This window comes from Motacilla alba, chromosome 3 (assembly GCF_015832195.1).
Source record: "Motacilla alba alba isolate MOTALB_02 chromosome 3, Motacilla_alba_V1.0_pri, whole genome shotgun sequence".
Lineage (NCBI taxonomy): Eukaryota > Metazoa > Chordata > Aves > Passeriformes > Motacillidae > Motacilla > Motacilla alba.
This window is the reverse complement of record NC_052018.1, coordinates 84,289,922-84,302,706: the sequence shown is the minus strand read 5'-3', so window position 1 is coordinate 84,302,706 and position 12,785 is coordinate 84,289,922. Positions and strand designations below refer to the sequence as shown.

Here is a 12,785-nt window from a genome sequence, read left to right as displayed (position 1 = left end):
AAATAAGCCTTTTTAATCTTCAAAAGATGACTGACTTTCAGTGATTTTATTCAGACATACTTAAATAATTTATATGTTGGTTTAAATAAGTGCTTTCATAGCCTTATTGTAAAAATCTGTCACATAAGTTTTCCATTGTGATCTTGTTAGCTGCTTACTTTGTATAGAGAAGCTGGGGTTTTGAAAATCGTTTGGGTTTTCTAAGACCATAATCACAAATCTTATTTCGTAAGATTTTTACCTTTTTGTCATGGAAATGGCAGTCTTATAAATAGGAATAGGTTATAAATAGTAATGGATTAATGGTTGATTATATTTTTCATTATGATTATGCAAAGCAAAGGTAGGAATGTACCATCTGCATACAATTGCACTATAGCATACCTCTGGGAGGTCTGATTTCAGAAATGTGACTGAAAAGTGTATTAGTTTTGTTTCTCCTTTTTATCTATGTGGCACAATACATAGTGTGTTGCAGTATCAGAAGAGGGTTCTTCTGAGCTCATAACAGGGAATTTTGCATCCCACTGCTCCAGAAAGAAGCAGGGTGAAGACTTTTATGAATTTTTACCTGTATTAAGTCACACAATGAGAAATAACTTTCAAGGACCTCAGCTACATTATGTCAATGCAAAATTTTAGGGTTTCTAAATTTATCATTTATATTTATTTATTTAGGCTTGTGTAGCTCATGTATTCATTGTTTCAAAATTAAGTTCTTTCTTGGAACAAATGCTATGGAATTAAAATATGGAATAACACTTAAGTACTGCTGACTGGGATATAATAATTTTCCTGAGGATCAATACTAAACAAGAAGGGCCTCAAACAATTAACTTCATCAGCCATCAATGCCATATAATAGCATTTTTCAGGGATTGTTTTCTTAATATGTTTTAAAGTGAAAAAAAAAAAGTTGGATATGTAGTTTTTTCAACCAGAGTGGCAAAGAGAGTGTTAGAGAATAACTGTCACATACATGAATCAGACTGGCTTGTTAGTACTTTGGGCTGCAGTTGAATGGAATGTTGAAAGCTAAGTCAATCTTTTCTAGAACAATTTGGAAGGTAATTTGGAACAATTTGGAAGGAAAGTACCAAATGTCAGTGTTTATGAGTTTTGTATTTGTCTGTGTTCATGCAAACAGAATGCTCACAGATAAACAACTGATGCAGCTCAAACACCCAAATGAAAATATAATGAAATGATAGTATAAAAAGCCACTAATTCAATTAAAGCATATTTTTGTGGTTTTGAACGTTTATACTTTTTGAGCTTGCTTTCATACGGCAATAACATTTGTGACCATGCTGATTTACATGTCTGAGCTTGAGGTCCATAAATGTTCTGAGCATTTATGACAATCAGCAGATAGCATCTAAGTGTTCTGTCTCCAGTTACAGTCTATCAACACATAACAGCAAATCTCCATGACAGTTCTGTTTATTGGGACTGGCCATCTGAGCTTGGAGCTACTCATTATCTGGAGAGTTTGTACACATTAAAGAATAAATATACAAGTGAGTAGTCCAAACAGAAGTATGGACCTGGATGATGGCTGATAAAATCATGATTGACTATTAGTGGAAAATGTCTATGTTGGGATTTGCATCTGGTTTTGCATCTATAATGAAACCTAAATAATATTATTTATCAGGAGCCATACAGATCCATTTGTTATGACAGGGCGAAGAAGAAAAGAAACATAGTATAGGTGATAATGCAACATACTCTGTCATGCTTTATTTCAAGTGGCCACCCAAGAATGATTCTTAAAGCACTAGTGTTGTAGGGGATTATTTTATTATTATTGTTTTTATTATTGATGCTGTTCTTAAATGTCAGAGAGGAAAGTCTAAGGTCATTATGGATTTCAAATCTTACTTAGACATTTTTGCTGAGTTAGGATATCTTCTGTTTAAACTTAAATAAACTATATCTCATCGTGTGTGTGTGTGTATATATATATATATATATGTAAATAATTCAAGTTTATATAGTTCTTTTCCAAATTCTTAGACTTTTACTGAAGTCTAACTGTGGTTAATTTTATTGCAAATAATTGACTAGTAAGGAGAACTGTTACAAAGGACAGTCTTATAAAAAATGGATGTGTTTTAATTCTTTTTTTGATTCATCATATGTATTTTAACAGAAGTCACAGCAAAATTGATCTGCTGAAAGTATTCTGATCTTTTTTTTTTTTTAATTCTTTGATGCTGAGCACAGATGGTCAAAGGTACAAAACATGTCAGTGAGAAACTCCATGAGTACACATTTATTGTTTTTGTCCCCCATAATGCTTTATCTCAGGCACTTTTCAGTAGAAAACAGATGCCAAAATGAAAACAAGTCCAGTGGTATGCGTGTAAATCCAGTATTTTTTAGTCTAACACAATGCTCATGGTATTGCATAGGGGTTTTTTTGCTCTCTAAATATGTTGCAGGATCTAGGTGTTAGTGATTGCCCAGGAAATAAGTGTTAATGATATATGAAAATTATATTTTGTATGTTTCTTTACTTACTAAGTCAAGAAATACTGAGCATTTCTTCTAACAATGACCTTCATTCTACTTGTTTACATTCAGTGCATTCCAGAGGAAATTGATAGGCTACTTAATGCAGTTGGGATTGCTAAATATTTGCAGGTAGCATATGAATAAGCTGATTTTCATTCTTTATTGTTTTTTCCTTCAAAAATCAAAATTCTTCAGGGATTTATTTTAGTTTTTTTTCATTTAATGGAAGGAACAAGTCTGTCAAATAGGCTTTCCTCATAATTGCTACAATGTCACATTACCATTCACTAAGTTTAAAACAAAATGGAAAACAAATGCTCTTGACTTTTCTTGGGAATGGTAAATTATAATATGATGCACCTTATCAGTTGTGTGACTAAAGCTACAGCTGTCTGGAATTCAGAATTCTGTGTTAAATGGTGAGCACTTGCATTACTGTGTCATCTTTTTGATTTTATTAGTTTGTTCTCATAAATGTTTAACATAAATTAATTATTCTGCTCTCATTTTGTTTATCTAAAAAGTAAAGCTTAAAAAATTCAGCTGGACTACATAAGTGGTTCAGAATGTAGTTCATAAAATGCTTCCAAAATCTGAATTGCTTGCTTTGGATCTTACCTTCTATTTCCTCAGCAGTAAAAGGCTGATCTAAATATTTCTTTGAGCTGAAGAATTAGTTTTATATTTAAGGGGGAAAAAATTAGAAAAGGAGCTCTTTGAACTATTTTTAAAAAGTAGAAAATAACATTGTGCATCCCAAATACAAGGAAATTGTACTCTTTCAGGTTTCAGCATTATGCTTTAGAATAGAATTAAATTACCTTCAAATGATTTTTTTTTTTTGTGAATTGTATGCCAAAAGTAAAAGGGAAAGTCCGTTTTGTTTGAATAATTTGTGATTTTTTTTTTAAATAATATAAATGAGCTCACTAGCAATTTTCAGTATGTGCCCAGAAAGTCAGGATTTCAAATCAACATCCTATGTTCCAGAGCACCCACGCTTCCAGAGCTTTTGCCAGCTGGAAATCTCTAAGAACAGGACCGGAAGTACTGGCTTAGCACTTTAATAAATTAATAACTTTACCTTATTTCTTTCAGATACATATGTTATTACAGACACTTCTATTTTTTACTTCAACAGTCATATATTGTTCATCTTACTTAAGTCCTGGAGATCTCATTATTTCTGTCTTTCATTTGTTCTGTTTCAACATAGTGACATCTGTATGCTATCATAGTATTAACAATATTGCACTGTTGTACAATACAGACCTTTAACAGTTACTCAGTTAAGCTGTTGAACAAATGGCTTCTTTTACAAAGCAGAGCAAATGTTCTTATTTGCTGATGTCAGTGTTCAATTTCATTTGCAAGGTGGAAGAAATAAAGGCATATCACCTTGCCTTTTGTCAACACTGTTTTGCAGACCATAGAGCTGTGTAGAAGTTAGCAGATTGACCGACAGGAACTGTCTAGGCAATATTCAAGAGAAAACAAGCTACCTTAGCTATAAAGTAGTCTTAAGATGTCTCATGTTAACTGCTTGCTTAGATTCCCAATTTAGAATGCTCTTAAATAAATGTATTTTTGTAGAGGACATATTTTCTCCTACATGTTATGAAATCTGTAGCAACAGCAGAGATAGTTCAGATTCCTAATGCATGTACCTAAGCTGCATCCTTAAAGTGCAAATAATTTTCAGAGATCCTACTTTTTGTTCCAAGGCCCCTGAAAGCAGGGGGGAAAAGCCTTATTTAAACAGATGACCATTTACATTGAAACTATTCAGAGATAATAAACTGTAAAGTTCTTTTCAAAGGACAGCAAGTTTGTTTCAGCATGGGGGTGGGAAATACTGTGTCCTGTTTTTTAGTGTTCAAAATTATACTGGTCGGTCATCTAATGTTCTATGGTTTCAACAGTAATAGTGAAAGAAACATGTATTAGTGAGGTATATGGAGAAAATGTAGCATAGCTTCAGTTAGTTATTTATATGTTTGAAAAAATCTTGGAGCCAATTTTCAAATATATATGACCAAAAGTGATCATAGAAACTTTTTTAATCTCACTGAAATTCATTGAATATTTGGTCAGGTGAGTTATTCTGAAGGTACCACTAAATATCTGTTTGCATCTTTTGGAACTTTGAATACTTTCTGATAGTCTTTTTCTTTTGAGCTTAGAAGTAATAACCAGTGATACTTTACAGAGTTTTTTTAACTACTTCTGTCTTCTATACTGTAGGATTATCTTGGTGTTCATCCATATGAGTACTTCTGGCTTCTTTGAATTGCTGTTATGCTTGTCCTATGTACTTTAATTTTATTTCAAGTTCTTCCCACTTTGTAGATATTTTGATTTTTTTAAATTTTGATAAACTAAAGGTTGGTTTTCTCTTGCTACTTTTAGATATACTCCAGTGATTAGAACTTAACTACTGTTATGGCCACAAATATTAGCTGGCAGTGAGTAACATTCCTTTCTGTATGCGCTTTTGGATTGTTTTTATAAAGTGCTGTTGAAGAAGGAAATCATCTACTCAGCAAGCTACTTGACATGTTTCTTCTCTGAAAAAAAAAATTGCATGTGTAGAATTACAGGTAGTAGGCACCTTTTTCTCTCATAAACTGGTCTTGGTCTTTTTACTGTGTAGTCCAAATCACTCCTTTTCTTACTGATACAAAGATTTAGAGCTGTGTGCATTTCATCATTGAAATGAATGCTTTTCAACTGTGTAGAAACTCATCTTACATCTGTTTGCCACATGGTAGCCATCTAGTTCAGAAGAGTCTTCTGTAATACATAGTTGTTAGAGCACTATATAGATATTTTTTAAAACTGTATAAATCTTCCAGACTGTAGAAACGTAAGACACTCAAAGGCTTACTGCTCTTTCTTACTACCCTGGTCTAAGACTGAACCAAATCAATGCAGCCTATACCAGGGCTATGACAATAAAACTATTGCATGAAATATCTACTTAAGGGATTATACGAAGGCTTGTGTAACTGCTTCCACTATTTAGTTACCTGAATTATTATTATTTCACCCAGGAGTTAACGCACTTTTGTTAAATGAGGGGTTAAGCAGTTATTTCTGGACACAGCATACAGCATTATCCTCTATAAATGTCAGTTATGCTGTCATGTGTACTACCTGTCGGTAATATATAACAGCTCTTCTCAGGGCAAGCTGGTTGTATTCTGTGCCCTTTTACCTTCTGTCATTTCATTCACAGCAATGCCTGGAAATATCTTTCCTTTTTTCCCCTATATTCCATAGCATTATTCATAGAATCCACTACTTTGAATCTCCGTGGTCTTCCCATGCTAATGCACACTTGAAGCTAACTTAGCTTCAGGGTATCTGTTCCTAAATGTAATAGTTGTTCTGCTACCACTGTCATGCATCTTTTAGATCAATGGATTCATAAAACTTGTAGAGATGTGGTGTTCCTATTTAAACAATATAGACATCATTATTAAACTTAATGATAATTTTTGAATGAATGTATTTTAAAACAAATTGATACCAATTATGTCACCAATAGGAAAACTTGCAAAGTCAAGGTAAACAAACTTGTTTAATTAAAATGAACTCTCTAATTACCACAAATTCTTCATTAGCTGCCTTGTTAGCAGCCTAGTTTTCATAAACTAGGATTTTTGCTCATGACAGAGTTCACAACTGACACACAAAATTAATTGTTATTTAAGTGGACTTAATTTTGATACATAACATACAATGTCAGTGATCAGGGGTTAAAAGGCAAGTTCTCTCAGGAATGAATCATGGCACATAAAGCAAGGTCAAAACAAGTCCTTCCAAATCTGTGTTTTGAGACTGTGCATCCTGCAGGCTATTGAGAGCTCCAAACTTTAAAAGCTTACGGAGTTGGCTGGGAGTGCTTTTCTGATGTGTTTCAGCTGTGTAATTTGCATCCTGGTTCATCCAAACAAGTGACTGATTCAGAACCAGATTTTTAGAAAAAATATAGGTGTGTGTTATTTAATGAATGGGTAAAAGTGAAGTAGTACAGTTCTCAGTTAATCATTTTGCAATTGTGCTATCAGAAAAATTGCATGGAATCTGAAGTAATGTGGGTAGAAAGGTTTTGTGATTTATGGGTAGTCTAATCAGTTAGCAGTCTTCATTAAAGAAGAATTTCTGAAGGGTGAAAAGTAACAGAAGAGAAATAAAGTTGATAATGTAAAAGTTGTCTCTGAGCTGCAGTACAGTGTGTGTTTACATTATTTGCAGAAGAAAAGATATAAAGAGGGAAAGGCTCCACCAAGAGCTTGGACCTGATTTACAGTCACTAATGAAAGAGCAATGTAAGTTTAACACATTTCCATCCCAACTGTTTATGACTGTTCTACTGTGGGTTTTCTTCCAAGCATCAGCAGAAGGACTTGTGCTTGACATAGCTTGTGGTTTCACATTCTGGTATCATGATTCAAACCTGCCTGGATCAGCACTGTAATACCTTTCTTTTTGTACTATATTAATATGTAAAGGACCACTATCAAAATTAGTTTTAAATTAATCTTGTAAATCACTTAATATTGTTCCCTTGACATTGACTTAAAAACTTTTGTGCATGTGGGTAATCTTTTGCTCCTATTTGGGGTTTTGTTTTTTGGTTTTGGTTTTGGGTTTTTGTTTTTTTTTTTTTTTTCTGATGAGCACTGGGAAAGAAAGCCCCATTCTTTGTTTACTGCTGTATTTCACAGAAAATGGGTCTTTGTTTCATACTTCCATATTCTTCATCCTTCTGAGAATTTCTGTTGGGAAAACTATTTTTTCCAATACAGCAGGGTTCTGACTATAGTCTTCAGCATACCCTTGCTCTTATTAACGTTAGGCCTGCTGTTCTCAGGGCAGAACACTTCAGTAGTAAAAGAACAGAAATCTATTAAAAATTACCTTGGATGCTTCATTTACTTTAATAACATCAAACAATATTTACTGCTCTATAGTTTACCTTACAACATACAAGAGAAATGAGAAAAAAGGGAATCACTTTGGATGTCCCTGAGTTATAAGAGACATCTTCATATGATACTTATTTTCCTGACATGTGAAATTAAAAGTGATCATCCACAATCCAGTTTTAATTAGCACAAATCCTGCATGAAAACATTTTTGGGAGCCTTACTAAGCTAAAACTAATGAAGAATGCAGCATCTGGCTTGCTAATGTTATTAACTACAACAAATGAAAGATTAGTAGTTTAATATTTGTTTATACACAAAAATGGAGTTTTTAGGATTTCTAAAAATACTTGTAGGTTTGGGGATTTTTTTAAATACAAGTTTAATACTTTCAGTGGAAGTATCTTATGGCTAGGTACTTCTATTTCAGATTAATGGACCCTTTTCTGATACAACTTACCGGCATAACAAAATTCCTTCAAATCTAAATAAATTAAATTGACCATCTTATGTTAGAAGAGTACCAAATATATATATATATATATATATATATATATATATATATATATATATATATATATGGCATATTTCCACTGAAGCAGTTAAGTTTGCCAAATAAGCAATTCAGTAATTTTCAATTCAGTGTTTGTACCTAGCTCCATAATTAGGTTTCCATTGAATTTCAGTTAATTAAACAGCTTCCATCTTAGCTTTTTTTCCTATCAAGCTGACTTTAAAAGCAGAGCAGTGTGAATTCATAGCTCAAAGTATTTTTTGTAAGGGTCTCTAGTGTGATATAAAGTCCTGGTGTTGATCCTCAGATGATAGTACAGAGAGCATCTCTATCTGGCTTTCTGCTCCAGTAAGAGGTAGGTATTTGTTACAAGGTTTTTGGTGTAATTTCATTACTAGTTCTTTGGCTTGATTATCTTGAATTTTAATTTTGTTTGGGGGATTATTTTTTTTTGCTACCAATTGATACCTTGCAAAGCTAATTTTGTAAGCTATAACAGAAATAGAACATCAAAACAGGAATTTATTCCTTCTGCAGTCCATCTTTCATATAACAGGGAGGTCCAGGACTGCTGTAGTGCTAGTCTCCAAAAACATTCAAGAAAGGAAAACATAATATCATACTGTAAGCAGGAGTGTTGACATATATTCAATGTTATGGAAAGTGGTTTTGCTATGTCTGTTAGTTGATTTTTTTTTTTCTTCTTGATTCTAGCTGGTTTTCACCATACGCTTGAACCAAAGCTTTTAAACATTTTTCCTTCCCTCTAGTTTATGAGTTACTTTGGCATTCTCAATCATTTTGTAGAACCTACGTATATGATTTTTCTAAATTATTTTCCTATTGACTTTTGGCAATTTGTGTAATGGGGAAATTAAGGTTCAGCCTGGGTTGTTTTGGGGAGAAGAGAAGCTCAGTCACACAAACATAGTATATATTCTGTGTCCAGCATGCTCTTTCCTTCAGCAAGTTCATAATCAAAATACCCTTCTTTATATCCTAATTTCTGTTTTGAGAGGATATGCAAATGTTGAACATTATCCTCAACATAAAAGCATAAGTAAATAAAAGGATTAATTGCACAGGTCTTTTTGAAAGAAACTAGTTCACATCTCTTACAGAAAATAGGACACACTGACTGACTAGGCGTCAGTCACCATACACCTGACTAGGTGTATGGTCTCAGGACTGAGCCACAATAGATGACTAAAAATACTTTATTTCCTATGCCTTTTCATTATTCTACTATGACTGAGTTGAAAAGCGGTCCTTTAGAAAAAAGAACATTTTTATTTTACCTCATGATTTCATATTACCTTTGTTTTCCCACTTACTCCTGCCTCTGAGTAGACCAGTAAAGGAAGATTTGCTAGAAAGTTCTCAGGACTTCTTGTTCTCTATGAGTTTCTTGCTACTCTTGAACAGCTGGATGCTACTTTGTTCATTGTTGGGGTGTTTAATCTGTTCTTCTGATTCAATTCTTGCTGGTGTTTTCTTGGAAAAGTATTTGGTTTGAGAAAAAAGTTCAATGTGCATTCTCCTTGTGGAAAGCTAAGGATCAAACATAGGTGACTATCTCAGAAGATGCTATTATTGCTAATGGGAATGGTATTATCCATATCTTGAAAGTAACAGAATGAAAAATGAAAGCTATTTTGGCTCTCCTTTATTTTCGAAAAGATTTTTCTCACTGTCTCTCTACTGGAGGATGACTACAGCCTGTGAATGGTTTTGACCAGAAAAAATATTCTAGGCTTGTAACTGTAGGAGCCCTAAATGAATTTCATAAATCTTTTACAGCCCTATTTTATATAATTCTGTGCTCTAGTTTTCATATATTCTATATATTTAATTTTATGGAGTATTTAGAGAAAAATAGTGAACTGATTTTGTCAAGAATATGAGAAGTAAAAGGATACTTATCTTGTAAATTTTATTGTCATTTGTTTTTGTGCCACCTACCAAACAAATATACCTTGTCCAGTATATCTTAGGAAAAAGTAAATGTGCAGTCTGTATTCATTTTTTATACTTGTTCTCATCTGTATTTTTTTCCCTTGCCCCGTGATTCTTTATTGTCTCCTTGATTAATCTTGTGAATGTGTCTGGGAATGAAGTAGCATTGTCTTTTTTAATTTTTAAAACTGAAGATCTGAACTGTATAAATTCATATGTTGTTTTGACAGTCTTTGAGCTGCTAAATCACTTAAACGAAAGATGGTTCAGTTTACTAAGATCTACTCATTGAGAAGAGAATCTTCAAGTTGCCTCTGTATTGCATTGTTTATTTTATACCTTTGTTTAGTGCTTCCATTTTCTGGCAGAAGTCCCAGAATGTCCAGTGTCTTGCCAGACTGTGTTTATTTTAGACAGAGTTCTGGTGTTTTTTACATGGAATCCTAAAAGAGTGAGAGAGGCAGTGATTTCTTTTGCTAGAAATCATGGAGATTTGCATGGCTAGATTTCTTTTATTTATGTATTTTAGTTTTGTTTTTTCCATACTGTTTAGACTTGAATGATCTTTTCCTTTTGTTGTTCTTATTCTTAACAATCAAATATTGAAAATTTATCTAAAAATATACTAACAATCTAGGCTTTCCTACAACTGGGAAAGAGGCTGAATTGGTTTATCACTTCAGATTTACACTGTGCTATTTTAGATTGGACTCAGTCTTTTGGTGCTCAGATCTCTTTTGGCTTTTATGTACTGCTTGGAAATCAAAAAATGAATTATACTGTTGTGTTTTTTCAAGAATTCAGAAAAGGTAACATGAGAGAGAGGAAATAACAGTTTATAACTACAGTTTGTCTAGTTTGTTATACTTAAAAAATGAACCTTGACTCTTGACTGGAATAATAATTTCAAAAAATAGAGTATTATGTTTCAGGAATTATATATTCTTTATCTTTCTCTTGAAATATTTTCACATTATAGTAATTGTAATTGCAAGTTAGGGCAATTTTTCTGATTGATTCCCATAGCCTAAATCTTTTGTAATCTGAGTATGGGTAAATCCCTGGCAACCAAATAATCTTTGAAAGGTTAAAACATCTCCTTCATAATTTCTAGTTCAAGATAAAGACCCATTTTTGTAGATGACTTCATATAGTCAGTCTAGACAATCTAATTATCAAAAACCATTTTTACTTGTTTCCTCTTACTTACTGAAACCAATAAGGTGCTTAAGATAGTGACAAATACTGACTCTGTGTCTGTGTAATCACAATCATAGTCTCATTAAAAGTGTAAATGCCTCACTTTTCCCATTTGCTTGCACAAATGCCTGCCTCCATGGATGAAGGATTAATTCTCCTGCTCTTTGTGCGTAGGGTGCCTGCAGAGAACATGAGTAACTTTGTACTATTGGCTTCTGTTCTGTTATACTCTAAATACTGTGAAAAATCGAGTAGCGATAAGTAAAATTTTGGGTTATTTTACTGAGTAAATTTTGTTATCTCTTCAGTTGAGAAGCAAGTTAATGCCAATAATATTTCTGTAGCTAATATTTCTCTTTAAATATCCTCTCCTTCAAGCTTTCCACATGAGCAGTTCACATTGACTTCAGGGTGTCCTAAAAATTCAGAAGCTGTGAATTTTGGATATTCAATGAGTGGAATACACAACATATGTCTCTTGTTATTTAAGTGAAATGATGAAAATGGGAAAGCAAAGTTTGTCTGAAACTAATGCTCTTGTTTCCTTTTTCTTCTGTTCTGAGTATTGCCATTCTGCTATCTCTAGAGGAGATAAATATCAAAATATCCTGTTATGTTTTCCAGTTTTCATCCCAGCCTTTCAGCTACTGATTTTCAGATATTTATCTCCTGAAATAATGTTAAGGTTTTTTTCAGATTTTCCTGCATGTTATTGTTTCACTCTCGAACAGGGATTTCCTATTATTGTAATGTGAAGAATTTCAGTGAGAGAAGTCTTCAGAAGCAGAGAAATACCACAAAACATACTCTAGAGTCAGCTTTGGATGCTGTGATATCATAATGCCCACAATTTTTCTATGTGGTTACAACAAAGTGATTCTGATAATAAAATGGCAACAGGATTCCCAGTCCTGTAACTGAAATGACTACAAAGTGATGTTCAGAAGGCTTGCATGTTTTGTGAGGAGCTGAACAAAACTAGTTGGAAAGAAACACTAGGCACAGAGATATGAACTCTTGCCCTTCTTTGGCACTTGATGCAGCTACCTTAGATTCCCTGGCTCAGGCTCAGAACTTAAGTTCATCTTCTGAGTATGATAGCCTCAATAAACATTTAAAATTATTCTTTACAGGGCATATGCCTGTCCTTGTTGACTGCCATTTGTCTATTAAATAGCAAAGAGCATTTGTCAGGAACCAGGAAGCCATAAATCTGAACCCAGTTGAGGAGTTTGAATTAGCACTTGCAGTTTCCCAGAAATATACCATAGTAAGTGGATTATAAGTCTTATTTGGGCTTAGAAATCCTCTTCCCTTTGCTTTGAGAATGAACTGCAATGCATCCTGAAATATGAGTCCTCAAAAGATGGTGACAGCATGTAAGAGAAAGTCTGACTCTATCTGTGGAGATGCGACATCTGGCCTAAAACATGGTATATTACACCTGTATAGGTTTCTGATCTAATAATTTTAATTTGGTTTTGAAAAATAAAGAGGGTGTTTCTCTGTGCCAGGTTATCTTATGAAGACCAAATTACTGAAATGTTTCTCCCTAAGGAAGATTTGGTCAGTTGTTTGTAAAGAACACATTGCAAGAGAATAAAACGCTAATTACAATTCATTCCTCAGAGGGACAGTAGGTCTTTGAGAAGTGTCTAAAT

The 12,785-nt window shown here is 33.3% G+C and overlaps 1 protein-coding gene across 6 annotated transcripts in view; it reads left to right on the top strand.

Annotated features, from left to right (window-relative positions):
• Nucleotides 1–12,785, top strand: part of KIF6 (kinesin family member 6) — a 154,855-nt gene that overhangs the window by 48,009 nt on the left and 94,061 nt on the right. The gene's annotated exons all lie outside the window — the stretch shown is intronic.